The sequence below is a fragment of the Globicephala melas genome, chromosome 9 (genome assembly GCF_963455315.2).
Source record: "Globicephala melas chromosome 9, mGloMel1.2, whole genome shotgun sequence".
Taxonomy (NCBI): Eukaryota; Metazoa; Chordata; class Mammalia; order Artiodactyla; family Delphinidae; genus Globicephala; species Globicephala melas.
Genome location: NC_083322.1, coordinates 54,908,923 through 54,933,489, shown reverse-complemented (window position 1 = coordinate 54,933,489; position 24,567 = coordinate 54,908,923). Strand labels below are relative to the sequence as shown.

General features: G+C 39.5%; 1 protein-coding gene and 1 non-coding gene across 6 annotated transcripts in view; one reads left to right on the top strand and one right to left on the bottom strand.

The window, feature by feature from the left end:
* Positions 1-24,567, top strand: part of MTERF1 (mitochondrial transcription termination factor 1) — a 606,108-nt gene that overhangs the window by 82,815 nt on the left and 498,726 nt on the right. The gene's annotated exons all lie outside the window — the stretch shown is intronic.
* Positions 2,236-2,308, bottom strand: TRNAW-CCA (transfer RNA tryptophan (anticodon CCA)). The gene has a single exon. It is a non-coding gene; the product is annotated as a tRNA-Trp (tRNA).

Here is a 24,567-nt window from a genome sequence, read left to right as displayed (position 1 = left end):
AATCATAAAACTCCTAAAAGAAAACATAGGGGAAAAGTGTTTCTTGACATTGGTTTTGGCAATGATTTCTTGAATATGACACCAAAAGCATTGGCAACAAAAACTAAAGTAGACAGTTGGGACTACATCAAACTAAAATGCTTCTGCACAGCAAAGGAAACAGTCAACAAAACAAAAAGGTACCCTTTTGAATGGGAAAAAGTATTTGCAAACTATCTATCTGATATGGGGTTAATATCCAAAAACTATGAGGAATTCATGCAACTCAGTAGCGAAAAACCAAATAAACCAATTAAAAACTGGACATAGGAACTGAATAGACAGTTTTCCAAAGAAGATGTCCAAATGGCCTACAGGTGAAAATGTGCTCGATATCACTAATCAGGGAAATGCAAATCAAAACCACAATGAAATATCACCTCACACTAGTTAGAATGGCTTTATCAAAAAGACAAGAGATAACAAATGTTGGCAAGGATGTGGAGAAAAAGGAATCCTTGTGCACTGTTGGTGGGAATATAAATTGGTGCAGTCACTCTGGAATACAGTATGGAGAGTCCTCAAAAAATTAAAAATAGGGCTTCCCTGGTGGCACAGTGGTTGAGAGTCCGTCTGCCAATTCAGGGGACACGGGTTCGTGCCCTGGTCCAGGAAGATCCCACATGCCACGGAGCGGCTGGGCCCATGAGCCACGGCCACTGAGCCTGCGCGTCCGGAGCCTGTGCTCCACAACGGGAGAGGCCACAACAGTGAGCGGCCCGTGTACCAAAAAAAAAAAAAAAATTAAAAATAAGACTACCATTTGATCCAGCAAATGTGTGTATATATCCTGAAGGAAATGAAATCAGTATCTCAAAGAGATATCTATGTTCCCATGTTCATTGCAGCATAATTCACAATAGCCAAGACATGGAAGCAACTTAACTCTATTGACTAATGAATAGATAAAGAGAATGTGGTGTGTGTGTGTGTGTGTGTGTGTGTGTGTGTGTGTACATATGTATGAATGTTATTCAGCCACGAGAAAGAAGGAAATCCTGCCATTTGCATAAACATGGATGAAACTAGAGGATATTAGGCTAAGTGAATTAAGCCAGACACAGAAAGATAAATACTACAGGATACCACTTATACGAGGAATCTAACATAGTCAAACTCACACAAGCATTTAGTTGTAGTGTCTCTTCCAATCTAGGAAGTTCCTGATAATTTTTTTTTTGGTCTTTTATGCTCATGACACCATTTAAGAGTATTGGGCAATTATTTCATTGAATGGCCTTCAATTTGGGTTTGTCTGATATTTCCTCATGATTAAATTCAGGTTTTGCCTTTTTTGCCAAAATGCTGTAGAAGTGATGTTGTGAATCATATCAGAGGCATATAATTTTGATTTGTCCAACACTGGTGATGTTAAATTTGATCATTTGGTTAATGTGGTGTCTGCCAGATTTCTCCACTGAAAATATACCATTTTTGCCTTTTACACTTGAAGTTGTAGTTTAAAAAATATACCAAACAGGAGTAAGTATATACAGTCTTTCAAGACAATATTACAGGACCACTCACTGGATGTAGTGTTTTATTTGTTAAAGAAGTCTCATTCATTTGCTGTCAAATGATATTTTGAGACCATGTAAATTTCCTGCTTCTCATCATACTCTTGCCCTGAATTTTAGCATCTATTAATGATACTTGCCTGAAACAGTTCTAATGGTGGTGTTTGCTGTATGGTGATTTTCTATTTCCACCATTTCTTCTACAGTTATTAGTGGAATTCTACTGCAAGGAAGGGCTGTCATTATTTATATCAGTAGAGACTACATCAGTTCTTATTTTATTCTATGGGTTATATCTGTTACTATAATTATTTATTTTGTTGCTCAAATATTCCCCAAATTGGCCATTGGGAGACCCTTTAAGTTTAGAGTCCTTATTCTTAACTCCTGCTCTAAACTCTTTCTCTGTATTTGTACCCATTTACTTCAGAAGGGCCCTATGCAATCCTGTTTTAATAGATTCTCATTCACCTGGATAACAGGATGCTTATCTTGGCTTCTGAATATAATACTATGTCCTTTAAAAATTTTTTTTAAATTAATTAATTAATTAATTATGGCTGAACTGGGTCTTTGTTGCGGTGCGAGGGATTCTCTGGTTGTGGTTTACTCAGGCTCTAGAGCATGCGGGCTCTGTAGTTGCGGCGCAGGGGCTTAGTTGTGGTATGTGGGATCTTAGTTCCCTGACCAGGGATCGAACCTGGACCCCCTGCATTGGGAGCATGGCGTCTTAACCACTGGACCACCAGGGAAGTCCCATTATGTCCTTCTTAAGAAAAAAAAAAGCAATTCCTAATCTGTCATACTCCCGGTTCATTTGCTACTCCCACAATTTTTGCTACAGACTTCACATGTGGACATTTTTCAACTTCATGATAAATATCCTATACAGGCAGTAGGGATTCAACTATTTGAAGTACTTTTTAATTATTTTCAATTTGATTTAATCCAACAAACATTTATTTTAAAGCACACTGGAGAGAAAAAAATGTAAAATGAAACCTATTCTCTGATCTCAGCCAATTTGCTATCCAGTGGGGGAGATCAGACATACATGCAATTATGGTATAGCTATAGCAGGATGTGATAAGTATTTGAACAAAATGTTATGGGAACATAAAGAAGGATGAGATTCTTTCCAACTCGGGGGTGGTGTAGGGTGATGGAGAGAGATAGGGCAAGGAAGAGGGGACATGTGAGATCTTCTTTTGAGGTTTACTAAACAAGACAAGGTTACGACTGTTCAACTGAAGAAAGTATCTGCTAGACAACTCATTCATTTGCCATTTAGTCTTTATCTTCATTCTTTCTAGAGTAAGTTTCTTTTTAGTTTCAAGAATCCTGAAAACCAGAAGTCAGAGAGGTTTACATTTTTACAACTAATTGCTGAGACATGCAACTGATGATGACCTAGAGGTGATAACCTAGGAGTGTAATGAGAATAGCTGAAGTTTTTATCACTTTGCATTGTCCAACCTTGAGATGGAGAATCAGAGCAAGCCTTTGTTGGGAATGTCTTATATAATCCCTTGTTCTCCTTTGCTCTTCAACTCTTTCGGCAGAAGTAGAACCAACTCTCACACTACTTAGCATCACGGAGAACTTTCTTGGTATATGGGTAGTGTACATTTCCTAATTTGTAGCTGAATGAAAGGTGAACTTAATGCACATAAAGTACTTGGAAAAGGATTGGTTTTGAAAAACTTCTGAAAATTATTTATCTCTTACTAAATGCTTTCAATGCTGCTGGCACCTAGGGATATGGGAATTGTCCCCTCTTATACTCATTTTATGAGGAATGTAAACACTCAGAAATATGCATATATGTATATAATGGCTTTTCTATGTATAATTTATGTTCACAACTATAATTTATGTTCCAACTAAGACTGTCTGGATGGGGAATTTATTCTCATCCTCTACTATTTGCCTTCTTCCATCTAAGCTTATTCAATAAACATAGAGAATTAAATGCGTACTTGATTTGTGGAACAAAATAAATGAAAGACAAAAGTTTTCTCAAACTTTCCCTCAAGTGGTTTAAAAATTGTCATTGATTTTAAGTCCTGAATTGAAGTTCTTTTGTTATTTATATGTGGGTATATGTACTCACACACACACACACACACACACGCACACGCACACAAATACACAGTAATCTGAAAGATAAGGCGTAAATGAGCTTACAAGAAAATAACAACTCAAAGTTGATAATATTATGACTATCAAAAGTAGTGGTGCATCTGTGGAGTAGTTTTGCATTCTATTTGTTTCACAGTTAATCACCTTTGGGAAGTCCTTTTTACTTGGATACATCAAGAACAAGAGGTTGCTTGATTCTTGGTTCCTTAGAGAGTTAGACTGTTTGGCCAGAGTTATGGAAAAGGGATTGTGTCACAAGTGAAGTTATGGTTTCAGGACTGCTTCCAAATATTCCTGCTTTGGTTATAGGAGTAAAGAGCTGAGGATTCTTGAAGCAGTCTTTTTGGTCAAACAATTTAACAGACTGTGGGTCTAGTGCCAGTGATTCCATTTCTAAAGGATTTTCCTTTGAAGTGTTGGTTCCTCAATGTGTTTTTCCAGCCAAACATATGCCTGTGATTTGAAATCAGCTTAAGAATTTTCTTTCACACTTTAGTGTTCATGTTTTGTTTGCTGGCATTAAGTGATGCAAAATAAACTTGTCTGGCTGATTTTGCCACTAATGGTAATTCTCATGGATGGAGTTTAGTTGTCTCTGACTCTAGATAACACTCGAAATTTATTTTTTCCATAAATTTATTTCTGGGAAAGGGTTAAAGGAAAATATGCTCAAGCTTGCATATACTTTGCATTTCTCTTCTAGAGTTTCCTAGAAAATTATTTATTTGTTAACCATTGTCTTAGTAATTTAAAGTTTTTACTCTGCCAGGGATATAGGTGTTATTCTTGACCATGATCATATTTGGCTCATGGCTTGAAACTCTACTCATTAGATTAATTCCCCTTAAGAATTCATTGAACATGGGCAAGCAAAAGATTGAAAACATTGAGATCCATATGTTTCCTGTTTTATTCTGGAGAGGAGAGACTGTGTATGATAAGACATTGTGTTCAGAGAGGGTATATTGCCTATTATTCTGTTGGTTTTGTGAATGGTCACTGGGATCCAAATGTTGGAGGCTGGAGAAAGGAGGCTAAAGTCAGACTGTTAGCTCATTTTCTAATTATTTTCTAATTATTCTTAATTGTGATGGGATCTCTTAGGAAGGAACCAAAGGAAGACTTAATGTTCTTAATGTCCTTGGCTTCAAAGGTAGATCTTAGAGACCTTTCTAAAGCCCTCTTCTCTTGATGACTAAGTATGGGAAATCCTTTAATTTAGTCACACACTGCTATGGACTGAATGTTTGTGTATATTTTCCATCCCCTCCCAAACCCCATTTCAAATGTTGAAGCCCTACTCTTCAATGTGGTGGCATTTAGAGATGGAGCTTTGGTAAGTAATTAGGTCATGAGGGTGGAGCTCTCATGAATGGGATTAGTGCCTTTATAAGAAGAGACAGAAGAGAGATGATCTGTCTCTGCCATGTGAGGATTCAGCAAGAAGGCAGCCATCTGCAAACCAGGAAGAGGGATCTCACCAGACACCTTGATCTTGGACTTCCCAGTCTCCAGAACTGTGACAAATAAGTATGTATTGTTTAAACCACCTGGTCTATGGCATTTTTTTATAGCAGTCTGAACAAAGACACACTAATTTCAGGTGAATTCAACGTTCAAATAACAAAAACACCAATCAGAGCTTATGTATAAAAAGATTATGAGTTATTTGGGTACTACCTGTTTTAAAATTCACACCTGGTTGTTTTAGTTGGTGCTGTTTCTTGGACTAAGGTGACTTCTCAGAATACCTCCTTGTCCAGGTCTTTTTTTTACACTCACCTAAATGAGGTGATTCTAACAATTTGTGGCTCCCGTGATAGGTGGCACCTTGTTTCTTTCTTGTCATGAAATCACTGTTGGTCTTGTGGACATTCATTGGATTCAAATGCTGGAGGCTGGAGAAACAGGCCATAGTAGGAGCAGGTACGTCACACTCAGGAGACCTACTTATCTTGAGGAATCTACTAAGTTCTCATTTCTTCTCAGTGGATCCTCACTGTGCTCAATGGACCCATTGACATATGAAACCAAGATGACAGATAAACTATTATGGATTCCTCCAGTTCATCACATGTTGGCTCAAATTAGTAGCTTTGTCCACTTCTCTAGGCTCAAAGCTTGGAAGGCTAGGACTTTCAGACTTATCACAGTCATGATGGGTACTTCTAAACATATAGTGTGTACCTACACATATGAGTTTCAATAGTTCATAAAGCTGATATTTTGGAAGAAAACTAGATTTGTTTTCTCCATTTTCTTCTTTTTTGACTTCCTGTTATCTCATCTTTCTTTTCAGCTAAATCAGATCTCCATTCCACCTACCCTCCTTTCTAAAGACAACCAGTTGCCATGATTGTCAAATTTGGTGTAGAGGTTCCTTCTACAAGAGGTTGTCTTAATTTATGACATTCATTCATTGAACACACATTTTTTGGTAACAACTGTGTGCTAAGCTTTATGTGAAGAGGTAATCAGATAATGATAAATATGTTATGAATTTTACCCTCAGATAGCTCATAATCTAGGGAGAGACATGGCATATTAATAATTAACTCTGTTATAATATATAAAATGATATATTAATAGCACAAATAAAGTGCTATAGGGACTCAGAGGAGCTTTGTCCTTTCTTGCCTGGTACTTGTCTTTCTGTTGGGTGACTGGTACCTGGCAAGGCTACCCATGGGAGACAACATATGAAGCATATCCAGACTATGGTATGTTACTACAGTAACGATAGCCTCAACTTTGAAAGATTGAGAGTGAGCCCTATCATGGTGACCCATCCTGGAAAGTATATTTTTGTTTCCTATCTACTAATTACAACTTCAGAGTCACTATGTGGCATTATATTATAATAGTAACAGAAATATTGTATCATATGTTATGTTATGTTATGTTATGTTGTGTTATGTTATATCACATCGTAAGAAAAAAACGAGAAAGGAAAGAAGATGTTAACTGAGGCTTGGGATATGGCCACTAAACAAATTTTTCTTTCTCTACTAATGCCTACTTCTTTACAGCAGAGATTTGAAGGAAACTAGTTTAAGAAACATGGAGCTGGAAAAAGGAGAAAAAGAAAAAGAAAGAGGACGTTATGGTTCTAGAATTTCCATATAGGACATGCTTGTGGTGGTTGTTAGGAAAGAGGTACAGGGAAATTTCCTGTAGTATTTGAATAACCAACACAGTGGTTTACTTAGAATTGTGTGTTTATTTGGGGTGGCTTGGAATGGGCTATTGAATATTATGGTGGGGTAGCTCTCAAGTCATTCCTTGGTATTTCCACTGGTGATAAATTGCTCAAAAAAAAAAAAGGGCAAATACTTTTATTAGTAGGTAATTTATTAAGAAGCATTTTCATACAAAGGACCTTTACCCAATTTTAGCATTGAAGGCCTGGTATAGAACTTTAGAAAGTTCTGACATGAAGATTTGTTGAAAGAAACTGCACTTGACTCCAAAAGAATGCAATATCTTATCTCTGATATAATTTAAATAAATGAGTTTATGTAGTTAAAGGAAATAATTTCTCTAACCTCTGGGGAACAGAATAAGGTTGTGCCTAAACAACACTACAATTGTCCTCCTGTCTTACTAGCCCACTACCTGCTCCATGCTTTTTGTCTTAGTGCCTGCAGTGCTAGGGGCAAAAATAAATATTCCAGGGGCCAGTGCATTTGGAGCCCTCCTGAAAGCCAGCTGGTTAGATGAATCATTAAGTGTTTCTCCACTCAGCCTGCTCAGCATTGCATTGCCCTGGATCATACCCACATTCCTACCTTTGGCTCTAAACTGGAGTTAGGATTTGCTTATTCCTTTTGGCATATTTTCATATCGTGAGAACATTTTGTGATATGTCCATCTCCACAGCTATCTAAATAAGAGCAGACTTATGGGGAGTGTGGCCAAGAGTTCACTTAAGATCCTTCACAGGCGCCTGCTGGCCTCTTCCAGATTGGCAGCCACAAATGAGGTTAATTATGAATGTATCAAATATGGTAGAGTGGTCTGGTCATACCTTACACCTGGGAGTGTTGAGTCCTGCTTTGAATCAAAGGCCTGGTACAGTTTTGGTGACTTGGGCTTTGAATCGTGTTGACTTGTCAGGGGGACAAGTCAACAAATCTTAGCTAAATAGTTTGTGGTATATATTAGGAATGTTAGATAAGGCAGTTCCATGTAACTCCTATCATCGTGCATTCTTGGATTGAAAATAAGCCAGTCTCTCAGCAGTTTGGAGAGAAAGCCTTAGAACTGGCCCTTTGAACACTGTAAGAATGAAAATGATATGTGGAGACACTTTGAAGAGTACCTCTCTATACTCTGACTTGGTAATATAAAAAATGTGAAGGATCTAGATGCTTGCTATAAAATACAAGTGGGAACCAAACCTCATTTATAACAGCTGAAGATTTCTGACATTTCCCAGATGGTTACCTAAGTAATTGAAATTATAACTGCTTTAATTTGATGTCTCAATGTATACTCTGTAAGTCATTATGGAACCCATGACATTCCCAGTCTGCAATCAATAGCAATATATATATTTTTTCTTCCATTGTTGCTTTTAACAAGTTTTCTTTGTCTTTAATTCTTGTCAATTTGTTTTTTTTAATTTTTTAAAATTATTTTTATTTTTAACATCTTTATTGGAGTATAATTGCTTTACAATGGTGTGTTAGTTTCTGCTTTATAACAAAGTGAATCAGTTATACATATACATATGTTTCCATATCTCTTCCCTCTTGCGTCTCCCTCCCTCCCACCCCTCCAGGCGGTCACAAAGCACCGAGCTGATCTCCCTGTGCTATGCGGCTGCTTCCCACTAGCTATCTACCTTATATTTGGTAGTGTATATATGTCCATGCCTCTCTCTCGCTTTGTCACAGCTTACCCTTCCCTCTCCCTATATCCTCAAGTCCATTCTCTAGTAGGTCTGTGTCTTTATTCCTGTCTTACCCCTAGGTTCTTCATGACATTTTTTTCCCTTAAATTCCATATATATGTGTTAGCATACGGTATTTGTCTTTCTCTTTCTGACTTACTTCACTCTGTATGACAGACTCTAGGTCTATCCACCTCATGACAAATAGCTCAATTTCATTTCTTTTTATGGCTGAGTAATATTCCATTGTATATATGTGCCACATCTTCTTTATCCATTCATCCGATGAGGCACACTTAGGTTGTTCCCATCTCCGGGCTATTGTAAATAGAGCTGCAATGAACATTTTGGTACATGACTCTTTTTTTTTTTTTTTAACATCTTTATTGGGGTATAATTGCTTTACAATGGTGTGTTAGTTTCTGCTTTATAACAAAGTGAATCAGTTATACATATACATATGTTCCCATATCTCTTCCCTCTTGCGTCTCCCTCCCTCCCACCCCCCCATCCCACCCCTCCAGGTGGTCACAAAGCACCGAGCCGATATCCCTGTGCCATGCGGCTGCTTCCCACTAGCTATCTACCTTACGTTTGTTAGTACGTATATGTCCATGACTCTCTCTCGCCCTGTCACAGCTCACCCTTCCCCCTCCCCACATCCTCAAGTCTGTTCTCCAGTAGGTCTGTGTCTTTATTTCTGTCTTACCCCTAGGTTCTTCATGACATTTTTTTCCCTTAAATTCCATATATATGTGTTAGCATACGGTATTTGTCTTTTTCCTTCTGACTTACTTCACTCTGTATGACAGACTCTAGGTCTATCCACCTCATTACAAATAGCTCAATTTCGTTTCTTTTTATGGCTGAGTAATATTCCATTGTATATATGTGCCACAACTTCTTTATCCATTCATCTGATGATGGGCACTTAGGTTGTTTCCATCTCCGGGCTATTGTAAATAGAGCTGCAATGAACATTTTGGTACATGACTCTTTTTGAATTTTGGTTTTCTCAGGGTATATGCCCAGTAGTGGGATTGCTGGGTCATATGTTAGTTCTATTTGTAGTTTTCTAAGGAACCTCCATACTGTTCTCCATAGTGGCTGAACCAATTCATATTCCCACCAGCAGTGCAAGAGTGTTCCCTTTTCTCCACACCCTCTCCAGCATTTATTGTTTCTAGATTTTTTGATGATGGCAATTCTGACTGGTGTGAGATGATATCTCATTGTAGTTTTGATTTGCATTTCTCTAATGATTAATGATGTTGAGCATTCTTTCATGTGTTTGTTGGCAGTCTGCATATCTTCTTTGGAGAAATGTCTGTTTAGGTCTTCTGCCCATTTTTGGATTGGGTTCTTTGTTTTTTTGTTATTGAGCTGCATGAGCTGCTTGTAAATTTTGGAGATTAATCCTTTGTCAGTTGCTTCATTTGCAAATATTTTCTCCCATTCTGAGGGTTGTCTTTTGGTCTTGTTTATGGTTTCCTTTGCTGTGCAAAAGCTTTGAAGTTTCATTAGGTTCCATTTGTTTATTTTTGTTTTTATTTCCATTACTCTAGGAGGTGGGTCAGAAAGGATCTTGCTATGATTTATGTCATAGAGTGTTCTGCCTATGTTTTCCTCTAAGAGTTTGATAGTTTCTGGCCTTATATTTAGGTCTTTAATCCATTTTGAGCTTATTTTTGTGTATGGTGTTAGGGAGTGTTCTAATTTCATTCATTTGCATGTAGCTGTCCAGTTTTCCCAGCACCACTTATTGAAGAGGCTGTCCTTTCTCCATTGTATATTCTTGCCTCCTTTATCAAAGATAAGGTGACCATATGTGTGTGGGTTTATCTCTGGGCTTTCTATCCTATTCCATTGATCTATCTTTCTGTTTTTATGCCAGTACCATACTGTCTTGGTTACTGTAGCTTTGTAGTATTGTCTGAAGTCAGGGAGCCTGATTCCTGCAGCTCCGTTTTTCGTTCTCAAGATTGCTTTGGCTCTTCGGGGTCTTTTGTGTTTCCATGCAAATTGTGAAATTTTTTGTTCTAGTTCTGTAAAAAATGCCAGTGGTAGTTTGATAGGGATTGCATTGAATCTGTAGATCGCTTTGGGTAGTAGAGTCATTTTCACAATGTTGATTCTTCCAATCCAAGAACATGGTATATCTCTCCATCTATTTGTATCATCTTTAATCTCTTTCATCAGTGTCTTATAATTTTCTGCATACAGGTCTTTTGTATCCTAAGGTAGGTTTATTCCTAGATATTTTATTCTTTTTGTTGCAATGGTAAATGAGAGTGTTTTGATTTCACTTTCAGATGTTTCATCATTAGTGTATAGGAATGCCAGAGATTTATGTGCATTAATTTTGTATCCTGCTACTTTACCAAATTCATTGATTAGCTCTAGTAATTTTCTGGTAGCATCTTTAGGATTCTCTATGTATAGTATCTTGTCATCTGCAAACAGTGACAGCTTTACTTTTTCTTTTCTGATTTGGATTCCTTTCATTTCCTTTTCTTCTCTGATTGCTGTGGCTAAAACTTCCAAAACTATGTTGAACAAGAGTGGTGAGAGTGGGCAACCTTGTCTTGTTCCTGATCTTAGTGGAAATGCTTTCAGTTTTTCACCATTGAGGACGATGTTGGCTGTGGGTTTGTCATATATGGCCTATATTATGTTGAGGAAAGTTCCCTCTATGCCTAGTTTCTGGAGGGTTTTTATCATAAATGGGTGTTGAAATTTTTCAAAAGCTTTCTCTGCATTTATTGAGATGATCATATGGTTTTTCTCCTTCAATTTGTTAATATGGTGTATCACGTTGATTGATTTGTGTATATTGAAGAATCCTTGCATTCCTGGAATAAACCCCACTTGATCATGATGTATGATCCGTTTAATGTGCTGTTGGATTCTGTTTGCTCGTATTTTGTTGAGGATTTTTGCATCTATGTTCATTAGTGATATTGGCCTGTAGTTTTCTTTCTTTGTGACATCTTGTCTGGTTTTGGCATCAGGGTGATGGTGGCCTCATAGAATGAGTTTGGGAGCGTTCCTCCCTCTGCTATATTTTGGAAGAGTTTGAGAAGGATAGGTGTTAGCTCTTCTCTAAATGTTTGATAGAATTCGCCTGTGAAGCCATCTGGTCCTGGGCTTTTGTTTGTTGGAAGAGTTTTAATCACTGTTTCAATTTCAGTGCTTGTGATTTGTCTGTTCATATTTTCTATTTCTTCCTGATTCAGTCTTGGCTGGTTGTGCCTTTCTAAGAATTTGTCCATTTCTTCCAGGTTGTCCATTTTATTGGCATAGAGTTGCTTGTAGTAATCTCTCATGATCTTTTGTATTTCTGCAGTGTCAGTTGTTACTTCTCCTATTTCATTTCTAATTCTATTGATTTAAGTCTTCTCCCCTTTTTTCTTGATGAGTCTGGCTAATGGTTTATCAATTTTGTTTATCGTCTCAAAGAACCAGCTTTTGGTTTTATTGATCTTTGCTATCGTTTCCTTCATTTCTTTTCCATTTATTTCTGATCTGATTTTTATGATTTGTTTCCTTCTGCTAACTTTGGGGTTTTTTTGTTCTTCTTTCTCTAATTGCTTTAGGTGCAAGGTTAGGTTGTTTATTCGAGATGTTTCCTGTTTCTTAAGGTGGGATTGTATTGCTATAAAGTTCCCTCTTAGAACTGCTTTTGCTGCATCCCATAGATTTTGGGTCGTTGTGTCTCCGTTGTCATTTGTTTCTAGGTATTTTTTTATTTCCTCTTTGATTCTTCAGTGATCACTTCGTTATTAAATAGTGTATCGTTTAGCCTCCATGTGTTTATATTTTTTACAGATCTTTTCCTGTAATTGATATCTAGTCTCATAGCATTGTGGTCGGAAAAGATACTTGATACTATTTCAATTTTCTTAAATTTACCAAGGCTTGATTTGTGACCCAAGATATGATCTATCCTGGAGAATGTTCCATGAGCACTTGAGAAGAATGTGTATTCTGTTGTTTTTGCATGGAATGTCCTATAAATATCAATTAAGGCTATCTTGTTTAATGTACCATTTAAAGCTTGTGTTTCCTTATTTATTTTCATTTTGGATGATCTGTCCATTGCTGAAAGTGGGGTGTTAAAGTCCCCTACTATGAATGTGTTACTGTCGATTTCCCCTTTTATGGCTGTTAGTATTTGCCTTATGTATTGAGGTGCTCCTATGTTGGGTGCATAAATATTTACAATTGTTATATCTTCTTGGATCAATCCCTTGATCATTATGTAGTGTCCTTCTTTGTCTCTTCTAATAGTCTTTATTTTAAAGTCTATTTTGTCTGATATGACAATCGCTACTCCAGCTTTCATTTGGTTTCCATTTGCATGAAATATCTTTTTCCATTCCCTTACTTTCTGTCTGTATGTGTCTCTAGGTCTGAAGTGGGTCTCTTGTAGACAGCAACTATATGGGTCTTGTTTTTGTATCCATTCAGCCAATCTGTGTGTTTTGGTGGGAGCATTTAGTCCATTTACATTTAAGGTAATTATCGATATGTATGTTCCTATTCCCATTTTCTTAATTGTTTTGGGTTCATTATTGTAGGTCTTTTCCTTTTCTTGTGTTTCTTGCCTAGAGAAGTGCCTTTAGCAGTTGTTGTAAAGCTGGTTTGGTGGTGCTGAACTCTCTCAGCTTTTGCTTGTCTGTAAAGGTTTTAATTTCTCCATCAAATCTGAATGAGATCCTGGCTGGGTAGAGTAATCTTGGTTACAGGTTTTCTCCTTCATCACTTTAAATATGTCCTGCCAGGCTCTTCTGGCTTGCAGAGTTTGTGCTGAAAGATCAGCTCTTAACCTTATGGGGATTCCCTTGTGTGTTATTTGTTGTTTTTCCCTTGCTGCTTTTAATATGCTTTCTTTGTATATAATTTTTGACAGTTTGATTAATATGTGTCTTTGTGTGTTTCTCCTTGGATTTATCCTGTATGGCACTCTCTGTGCTTCCTGGACTTCATTAACTATTTCCTTTCCCATATTAGGGAAGTTTTCAACTATAATCTCTTCAAATATTGTCTCAGTCCCTTTCTTTTTCTCTTCTTCTTCTGGAACCCCTATAATTCGAATGTTGGTGCGTTTAATGTTGTCCCAGAGGTCTCTGAGACTGTCCTCAGTTCTTTTCATTCTTTTTTCTTTATTCTGCTCTGCAGTAGTTATTTCCACTATTTTATCTTCCAGGTCACTTATCTGTTCTTCTGCCTCAGTCATTCTGCTATTGATCCCATGTAGAGTATTTTTAATTTCATTTATTGTGTTGTTCATTGTTGTTTGTTTCATCTTTAGTTCTTCTAGGTCCTTGTTAAATGTTTGTTGCATTTTGTCTATTCTATTTCCAAGATTTTGGATCATCTTTACTATCATTATTCTGAGTTCTTTTTCAGGTAGACTGCGTATTTCCTCTTCATTTGTTTCGTCTGGTGGGTGTTTATTTTGCTCCTTCATCTGCTGTGTGTTTTCTGTCGTCTCATTTTGCTTAACTTACTGTGTTTGAGGTGTCCTTTTTGCAGGCTGCAGGTTCGTAGTTCCCATTGTGTTTGGTGTCTGTCCCAAGTGGCTAAGGTTGGTTCAGTGGGTTGTGTAGGCTTCGTGGTGGAGGGGACTAGTGCCTGTGTTCTGGTGGATGAGTCTGGATCTTGTCTTTCTGGTGGGCAGGTGCACATCTGGTGGTGTGTTTAGGGGTGTCTGTGGCCTTATTATGATTTTAGGTAGCCTCTCTGCTAATGGGTGGGGTTGTGTTCCTGTCTTGCTAGTTGTTTGGCATAGGAAGTCCAGCACTGTAGCTTGCTGGTCATTGAGTGAAGCTGGGTGCTGGTGTTGAGATGGAGATCTCTGGGAGATTTTCACCGTTTGATATTATGTGGAGCTGTGAGGTCTCTTGTGGACCAGTGTCCTTAAGTTGGCTCTCCCACCTCTGAGGCACAGCAGTGACTCCTGGCTGCAGCACCAAGAGCCTTTCATCCACATGGCTCAGAATAAAAGGGAGAAAAAGTAGAAAGAAAGAATTAGTAGAAGTAGAAAGAAAGAAAGAAGGCAGGGAGGGAGGGAGGAAGGAAGCAAAGAGGGAAGGAAGGAAAAAAAGAAAGAAGATAAAGTAAAATAAACTAATATAAAATATAATAAAGTTATTAAAAAAATAATTAAGAGAAAAAAAAAACGGACGGATAGAACCCTAGGACAAATGGTGGGAGCAAAGCTATACAGACAATATCTCACACAGAAGCATACACATACACACTCACAAAAAAGAGGAAAAGAGGAAAAAATCATAAAGCTTCCTCTCAAAGTCCACCTCCTTAATTTGGGATGATTTGTTGTGTATTCATGTATTCCACAGATGCAGGGTACATCAAGTTGATTGTGGAGCTTTAATCCGCTGCTTCTGAGGCTGCTGGGAGAGATTTCCCTTTCTCTTTGTTCTCACAGCTCCCAGGGGCTCAGCTTTGGATTTGGCCCCGCCTGTGCGTGTAGGTCGCCGGAGGGCGTCTGTTATTCGCTCAGACAGGACGGGGTTAAAGGAGCCGCTGATTCGAGGGCTCTGGCTCACTCAGGCTGGGGGGGGAGGGAGGGGCACGCAGTGCCTGGGGAGCCTGCGGCGGCAGAGGCCGGCGTGACGTTGCACCAGCCTGAGGCGCACCGTGTGTTCTTCCGGGAGAGTTGTTCCTGGATCCCGGGACCCTGGCAGCGGCGGGCTGCACAGGCTCCCCGGAAGGGGGGTGTGGATAGCGACCTGTGCTCGCACATAGGCTTCTTGGTGGCGGCAGCATCAGCCTTAGCGTCTCATGCCCCGTCTCTGGGGTCCGTGCTTTTAGCCGCGGCTCGCGCCCGTCTCTGGAGCTCCTTTAAGCAGCTTTCTTAATCCCCTCCCCTTGCGCACCAGGAAAAAAAGAGGGAAGAAAAAGTTTCTTGCCTCTTCAGCAGGTCCAGACTTTCCCCCGGACTCCCTCCCGGGTAGCCGTGGCGCACTAACCCCCTGCAGGCTGTGTTCACGCCGCCAACCCCAGCCATCTCCCGGCATTCCGACCGAAGCCCTACCCTCAACTCCCAGCCCTGCCTGCCCCGGCGGGTGAGCAGACAAGCCTCGGCCTGGTGAGTGCCTCGGCACCGATCCTCGTGCGGGAATCTCTCCGCTTTGCCCTCCGCACCCCTGTTGCTGTGCTCTCCTCCGTGGCTCCGAAGGTTCCCCCTCCGCCACCCGCAGTCTCCGTCCGCGAAAGGGCTTCCTAGTGTGTGGAAACCTTTCCTCCTTCACAGCTCCCTCCCAGAGGTGCAGGTCCCGTCCCTATCCTTTTGTCTCTGTTTATTCTTTTTTCTTTTGCCCTACCCAGGTACGTGGGGGGTTTCTTGCCTTTTGGGAGGTCTGAGGTGTTCTGCCAGCGTTCAGTAGGTGTTCTGTAGGAGTTGTTTCACGTGTAGATGTATTTCTGGTGTATCTGTGGGGAGGAAGGTGATCTCTGCATCTTACTCTTCCGCCGTCTTCCCGGAAGCCGCCAATAGCAATATTAAGAAAGAAAGAACGAAAAGGATTAACTGTTAGCATTGATAAACATTTAATTAATGCCCATAAAAAAGCAAATGCTTGCATGCACATGATTTTCAGGTTTTTATAGAGCAAATCTCCAAAGAACCACATGCTACTTACAAACTAAAGTTAGAAAGTTTTCCAGGGACCAGTCATCTATTTTATATCTTCCGTAAAATCTATGATGATTTCACCAGAACCTTTGGAGAACACAAAATGATGTGTCATAAGTAATCTTAATCCTTAATTAATAATGAAAGAGTAATAGTCAAATGGTTTTGCTCTTATTCAACTATTATGTTATAGCCAGTTAATAGCACCTTACAAACAGGTAAAATTTCCAGCCTTCAATTATGAATGACTTTGAAATATGGTTTTGTTTTTTAATGCTGGATCACTGCTATGCTTTGCCAGCTGCAGAGCTCAATTTTGAGTTTCTAAGGAAGAGCAAATATACCCATTATGCATTGCCACTTTGGATGCAGGTTTTTGCGAATTCGATTCTTAAGTTTTCAAGTAATGGCTGATGTCTGCTCACATGGTAAGGATTCATTGTTTGGCTTTACTCCTTGGGAATGGAAATTGGTTGTCAAGTACATCCTTACTATTTATAATTTTGTTTCACATCAGAAAGGGATGGATATGCAACTTGTGTATTTCACTTGATGATGTGTATTTACCCTTTGGAGGTAGGTCTATTCATAGGAGAATAACTTCAGTTTAGTTGTAAAAAACAAATGACGTCTCCAATAACTGGATAATTAGCAATAATTGAATACCCCAAAGCACTGTTCATTTTATATTTTACTTCTTTTTGAGAACTTGGACACTTCCAGGTGTCATCCAGCTGGAATCTTGTAATAAGAAATTTCTACTATGCTTCTAAATTGAGCTTTCTCAGAATTTAGGAGTACATGATACTATTTGAACGTGATTTTGCCTTCTCAGCAAGACAACTATTGGGACTTAAATGGGACTTCAGACTGAACCTCAAGTGTCTCTCCTCTCCCTACTCCTATAGAACCTATTTTGCAATCAAATATATGATGTTAAATTTATCACTATAATAACCTCAGAACATTGGAATAGGTTGGGTTGTTTTTTGTTTTCTTTTGTTTTTTGAATGGGTTGTTAAGGGAGGTTGTGGAGACGTTCAAGAGCTTAGACAACTTTTGGTCTTAGATGATTGAGATGTTCAATTGCTTAAAAGGAGATGATCTCTAGAGATTCTTTCTTGTGCTATGATGTTAACACTATACGTGAAGCTGTTCTTCGGAGATAAGAAAATTTAAGATAATTAGCTAAAATGTTATTTTATTGCTCAACAACACTCAGGTTCTCTGTAGCTCTGAAATGTTTTATCCACTTTCCTGATCATTCTGTTCCTGGATTGTGTTAAGCAGGACTGTCATTCTCATTGCTGAACTCCCTGCTGTAACCCTGATTTTAGACAATGACATACACCAGAGCATTCTACCTAATATTAAAAAAAAATATTTTTGAAAGGATGATTCAGAGTTAGAAGGGAAGTTAGCAAAAAAGTGTCGATTTTCCTAATTGAAAATGGAATGCACATTGATTGTATAAGATTTCAAAAAGTATGAATAATAAAACAACTCTCACTTGTAAGACTTGTGTTAACTAAACTTCTGTTAGACAAAATTAATTGAAATATATGGACAATCTCTCAGCTCAAATTATGAGTATTACATTACATATATATATTGTAACCTACATATGACCACCTCAGTTGGGTGGTCCTGTGGACATAGAATATACACTTTCCTCTCCTAATACATGGGTTTGCCCTTCTATCCCTTATCTTCTTCCTCCACTTTCTTCTTGAAATCACAAACTTCACTGTTGCTCTTGCAATTATCCCTTCCCAAGCCTGCTCCTGTCTGGCATGGCAGTCAGGGATTATTAGCTAGCACACTGGGGCAAAGTCTGTAGAAGAAGAGTTTGTGGGGTGGAGAGGTCAGTGGAATGAGAAGAGAGGGGTACAGCTTCTCTAGACACTGTTCTTCATTCCCTTCCATTCTTATATCCCATTGTAGTCACATTTTCAATTAGTATCTATAGTAAATGTCTCTCAGACCTATATTTTTATCTCCTATTTCTCTGAAACTTCCAGATGTCTCCTGGGCATTTCCACCTAAATTCCCAAGCTCCTGAAACATGATATGCAATATTTCATCTCCCTTGCCAATCTGAGTTTTCCTTTTAACTTCCCACTTGTGTTAATAGTAGCACAGTTAAATTAGTTACTGGCTTTGAAGTCTGGCAACTATTTTTCACTGGCCATTTTTCTCTCATTTGTCCATATCCAAATAGTTCTTAAATCGTATCTATTCTTCCTTATCAACATCTCTTTGATTTGCTCACTTCTTTCTATTCCTGTGGTGACCCCCCTAAAGTCTGAGTCCTTACTATAGCTTTCAACAGCCTTCTAAGTGGTTTCCCTACTTCTAGTTTCTCTTCCTTCTAAATGGTCTAGTAAACTGCCACAAAGCTCATTGTATGGCTTAATTTAGTGGCTCTTCGTTACCCATTCAATAAAGTACTTACCCTTCAGCTTAGCATACACAATTGTCCACAGTCTGACCCAAACTCACAATATCAATGTAATTTTCCTTTTTTTTTTTCCTATACTGGAGACTGGTAGTGAAACAAAGACTTACCAAAAAGAAAAACAAACTCAGAGAATTTGTAATTTGTATCTGTATAAGAAGAAACACAAGAAGAAAAAATGATTCATGAGGAAACACAAATTATAGGAAGGAATGAAGATCACCAGAACAAGTGAATATAAAGAATACTGACTAAAGTAACAATATTTAAAATGTCTCTTGTGTTTTATAACATGTAGTAGTAAAATATATGGCAAGAGTAGCACAAGGGCAGGAGGGAGGAAAGGAGTTAAACTATTCTAAGGTTGGTGCATTATTAAAGACATGGTAAAAGTGTGAATTTAGCTCATAATCATTCAAGAATTATGAAAATAATGTTCAGACAGCTGATGTGTCTTCTACAGGACAGGGAGTTACTGATAAAAACTCCTTAGGACCACTTTTACTTCAGGAATTAGATGGTTTCTTTTTCGTGGTAAATCATGATGGAAACATTGTATTTGTATCAGAAAATCTCACAACACCTACAATGTAAGCAAGAAGACTTGGTTAATGCAAATGTCTACAATATCTTTCATGAAGAAGGCAAAATTTTCTTAAAAACTTACAGGAGTCTACAGTTAATTGACTTGTCTGAAAAAACAAGACTCAGAGAGAAAAAACTCATATATTTATTTATTTTTATATATATATATATTTTTTTTGCCATACGCGGGCCTCCCACTGTTGTGGCCTCTCCCATTGCGGAGCACAGGCTCCGGACACGCAGGCTCAGCGGCCATGGCTCACGGGCCCAGCCGCTCCGCGGCACATGGGATCTTCCCAGACTGGGGCACGAACCTGTGTCCCCTGCATCAGCAGGTGAACTCTCAACCACTGTGCCACCAGGGAATCCCCTCCCCTTCACTTGTTAGGTGTGGTGGGTTTTTACCTTGCTCCTTCATCTGCTGTGTGTTTCTCTGTCTTCTCATTTTGCTTAACTTACTGTGTTTGGGGTCTCCTTTTCGCAGGCTGCAGGTTCGTAGTTCCCGTTGTTTTTGGTGTCTGTCCGCAGTGGCTAAGGTTGGTTCAGTGGGTTGTGTAGGCTTCCTGGTGGAGGGGACTAGTGCCTGTGTTCTGGTGGATGAGTCTGGATCTTGTCTTTCTGGTGGGCAGGTGCATGTCTGGTGGTGAGTTTTGGGGTGTCTGTGGCCTTATTATGATTTTAGGCAGCCTCTCTGCTAATGGTTGGGGTTATGTTCCTGTCTTCCTAGTTGTTTGGCATAGGGTGTCCAGCACTCTAGCTTGCTGGTCGTTGAGTGGAGCTGGGTCTTGGCTTTGAGATGGAGATCTCTGGGAGACTTTTGCCGTTAGATATTATGTGGAGCTGTGAGGTCTCTTGTGGACCAGTGTCCTTATCTTGGCTCTCCCACCTCAGAGGCACAGCCTTGATGCCTGGCTGGAGCACCAAGAGCCTGTCATCCACACGGCTCAGAATAAAAGGAGAAAAAAAAGAAAGAAAGAAGAAGGTAATATAAAATAAAATAAAGTAAAATAAAATAAAGTTATTGAAATGAAAAATAATTATTAAGAAAAATTTAAGTAATTAAAAAAAAAAGACGAGAGCAACCAAACCAATAAACAAATCCACCAATGATAACAACTGCTAAAAACTATACTAAAACAAAACAAAACAAAAAAAGTGTACAGACAGAACACTAGGACAAATGGTAAAAGCAAAGCTCTACAGACAGAATCACACACAGAAGCATACACATACACACTCACAAAAAGAGAAAAAGGAAAAAAAAAAAATATCATTGCACCCAAAGTCCACCTTCTCGATTTGGGATGATTCGTTGTCTATTCAGTTATTGCACAGATGGAGGGTACATCAAGTTGTTTGTGGAGATTTAATCTGCTGCTCTTGAGCCTGCTGGGAGAGATTTCCCTTTCTCTTCTTTGTTTGCACAGCTCCCGGGGTTCACCTTTGGATCTCGACCCGCCTCTGCATGTAGGTCGCCTGAGGGCGTCTGTTCTTCGCTGAGACAGGACAGGGTTAAAGGAGCAGCTACTTCGTGGGCTCTGGCTTACTCAGGCTGGGGGGAGGGAGGGGTATGGATGCGGGGCGAGCCTGCGGCAGCAGAGGCCAGCATGACTGCAATAGCCTGAGGCGCGCCATATGCTCTTCCGGGGAAGTTGTCCCTGGATCACAGGACCCTGGCAGTGGCGGGCTGCACAGGCTCCGGGGGTGAGAGGTGTGGATAGTGACCTGTGCTTGCTCACAGGCCTCTTGGTGGCGGCAGCAGTAGCCTTAGTGTCTCATGCCTGTTTCTGGGGTCCACGCTGATAGCCGTGGCTTGCGCCCGTCTCTGGAGCTCCTTTAAGCAGCAGTCTTAATCCCCTCTCCTCATGCACCAGGAAACAAAGAGGCAAGAAAAAATCTCTTGACTCTTCGGCAGCTCCAGAATTTTTCCCGGACTCCCTCCCGGGTAGCTGTGGCACACTGGCCCGTTCAGGCTGTGTTCACGCAGCCAACCCCAGTCCTCTCCCTGGGATCCGACCAAAGCCGGAGCCTCAGCTCCGAAACCCCACCTTTCCCGGCGGGTGAGCAGACAAGCCTCTCGGGCTGGTGAGTGCTGGTCGGCGCCGATCCTCTGTGCGGGAATCTCTCCGCTTTGCCCTCCGCACCCCTGTTGCTGCGCTCTCCTCCAGGGCTCTGAAGCTTCCCCCCTCCGCTCCTCCGCAGTCTCTGCCCGCGAAGAGGCTTCTAGTGTGTGGAAACCTTTCCTCCTTCACAACTCCCTCCCACTGGTGCAGGTCCCATCCCTATTCTTTTGTCTCTGTTTTTTCTTTTTTCTTTTGACCTACGCAGGTACGTGGGGAGTTTCTTGCCTTCTGGGAGGTCCGAGGTCTTCTGCCAGCATTCGGTAGGTATTCTGTAGGAGGTGTTCCACATGTAGATGTATTTCTGATGTATTTGTTGGGAGGAAGGTGATCCCCACATCTTACTCTTCCGCCATCTTGAAGCTCCCGATCATATGGTGTTTATTCTTCAATTTGTTAATATGGTGTATCACATTGATTGATTTGCATATATTGAAGAATCCTTGCATCCTAGGGATAAATCCCACTTGACCATGGTGTATGATCCTTTTAATGTTGTTGTTGGGTTCTGTTTGCTAGTATTTTGTTGAGGATTTTTGCAGCTATATTCATCAGTAATATCAGGCTGTAATTTTATTTTTTTGTAGTATCTCTGTCTGGTTTTGGTATCAGGGTGATGGTGGCCTCACAGAATGAGTTTGGGATTGTTCCTTCCTCTGCAACTTTTTGGACGAGTTTGAGAAGGATGGGTATTAGCTCTTATCTAAATATTTGATAGAATACACCTGTGAAGCCATCTGGTCCTGGACTTCTGTTTGTTGGAAGATTTTTTTTTTTTTTGCGGTACACGGGCCTCTCACTGTTGTGGCCTCTCACGTTGCGGAACACAGGCTCCGGACGCGCAGGCTCAGCGGCCATGGTTCACGGGCCCAGTCACTCCGCAGAATGTGGGATCTTCCCAAACTGGGGCACGAACCCGTGTCCCCTGCATCGGCAGGTGGACTCTCAACCACTGCGCCACCAGGGAAGCCCTTGTTGGAAGATTTTTAATCACTGTTTCAATTTCATTACTTGTGATGGGTCTGTTCATATTTTCTATTTCTTCCTGGTTCAGTCTTGGAAGGTTATACCTTTCTAAGAATTTGTCCATTTCTTCCAGGTTGTCCATTTTATTAGCATAGTGTTGCTTGGAGTAGTCTCTTAGGATGCGTTGTATTTCTGTGGTGTCTGTTGTAACTTCTCCTTTTTCATTTCTAATTTTATTGATTTGAGTCCTCTCCCTCTTTTTCTTGATGAGTCTGGGTAATGGTTCAATCTTGTTTATCTTCTCAAAGAACCAGCTTTTAGTTTTATTGATTTTTGCTATTGTTTTCTTTGTTTCTGTTTCATTTATTACTGCTCTGATCCCTATGATTTCTTTCCTTCTGCTAACTTTGCGTTTTGTTTGTTCTTCTTTCTCTCGTTCCTTTAGGTGTAAGGTTAGATTGTTTATTTGAGATTTTTCTTTTTTCTTGAGGTAGGCTTGTATAGCTATAAACTTCCCTCTTAGAACTGCTTTTGCTGCATCCTATAGGTTTTGGATCGTCGTGTTTTCATTGTCATTTGTCTCTAGGTATTTTCTGATTTCCTCTTTGATTTCTTCAGTGATCTCCTGGTTATTTAGTAACGTATTGTTTAGCTTCCATGTGTTTGTGCTTTTTACGTTTTTTTCCCCTGTAATTGCTTTCTAATCTCATAGTGTTGTGGTCCAAAAAGATGCCTGATATGATTTCAATTTTCCTAAATTTACTGAGGCTTGATTTGTAACCCAAGGTGTGATCTATCCTGGACAGTGTTCTGTGCGCACTTCAGAAGAAAGTGTAATCTGCTGTTTTTGGATGGAATATCCTATAAATATCAATTAAATCTATCTGGTCTATTGTGTCATTTAAAGCTTGTGTTTCCTTTTAATTTTCTGTTTGGATGATCTGTCCATTGGTGTAAGTGTTAAAGGTGTTAAAGTCCCCCACTATTATTGTGTTACTGTCGATTTCCTATTTTATAGCTGTTAGCAGTTGCCTTATGTATTGAGGTGCTCCTATGTTGGGTGCATATATCTTTATAATTCTTATATCTTCTTCTTGGATTGATCCCTTGATCATTGTGTAGTGTCCTTCCTTGTCTCTTGTAACATTCTTTATTTCAAAGTCTATTTTATCTGATATGAGTATTGCTACTCCATCTTTCTTTAGATTTCCATTTGCATGGAATATCTTTTTCCATCCCCTCACTTTCAGTCTGTATGTGTCCCTAGGTCTGAAGTGGGTCTCTTGTAGATAGCTTATATATGGGTCTTGTTTTTGTATCCATACAGCAAGCTTGTGCCTTTTGGTTGGAGCATTTAATTCATTCACGTTTAAGGTAATTATCGATATGTATGTTCCTATGACCATTTTCTTAATTGTTTTGGTTTTGTTATTGTAGGTCTTTTCCTTCTCTTGTGTTTCCTGCGTAGAGAAGTTCCTTTAGCATTTGTTGTAGAGCTGGTTTGGTGGTGCTGAATTCTCTTAGCTTTTACTTGTCTGTAAAGCTTTTGCATTCTGCATCGAATGTGAATGAGATCCTTGCTGGGTAGAGTAATCTTGGTTGTAGGTTCTTCCCTTTCATCACTTTAAGTATATCATTCCATTCCCTTCTGGCTTGTAGAGTTTACACTGAGAAATCAGCTGTTAATCTTGTGGGAGTTCCCTTGTATGTTATTTGTCATTTTTCCCTTGCTGCTTTCAATAATTTTTCTTTGTCTTTAATTTTTGCCAGTTTGATTACTATGTGTCTTGGCGTGTTTCTCCTTGGGTTTATCCTGCCTGCAACTCTGCGTGTCCTGGACTTGGGTGGCTATTTCCTTTCCTATGTTAGGGAAGTTTTCGACTATAATCTCTTCAAATATTTTCTCAGGTCGTTTCTCTCTCTCTTCTTCTGGGACCCCTATAATGCAAATTTTGTTACATTTAATGTTGTTCCAGAGTTCTCTTAGGCTGTCTTCATTTCTTTTCTTTCTTTTTTCTTTATTCTTTTCCACAGCTGTGAATTCCACCATTCTGTCTTCCAGGTCACTTATCCGTTTTTCTGCGTCAGTTATTCTGCTATTGATTCCTTCTAGTGTATTTTTCAATTTCAGTTATTGTATTGTTCATCTCTGTTTGTTTGTTCTTTAATTCTTCTAGTTCTTT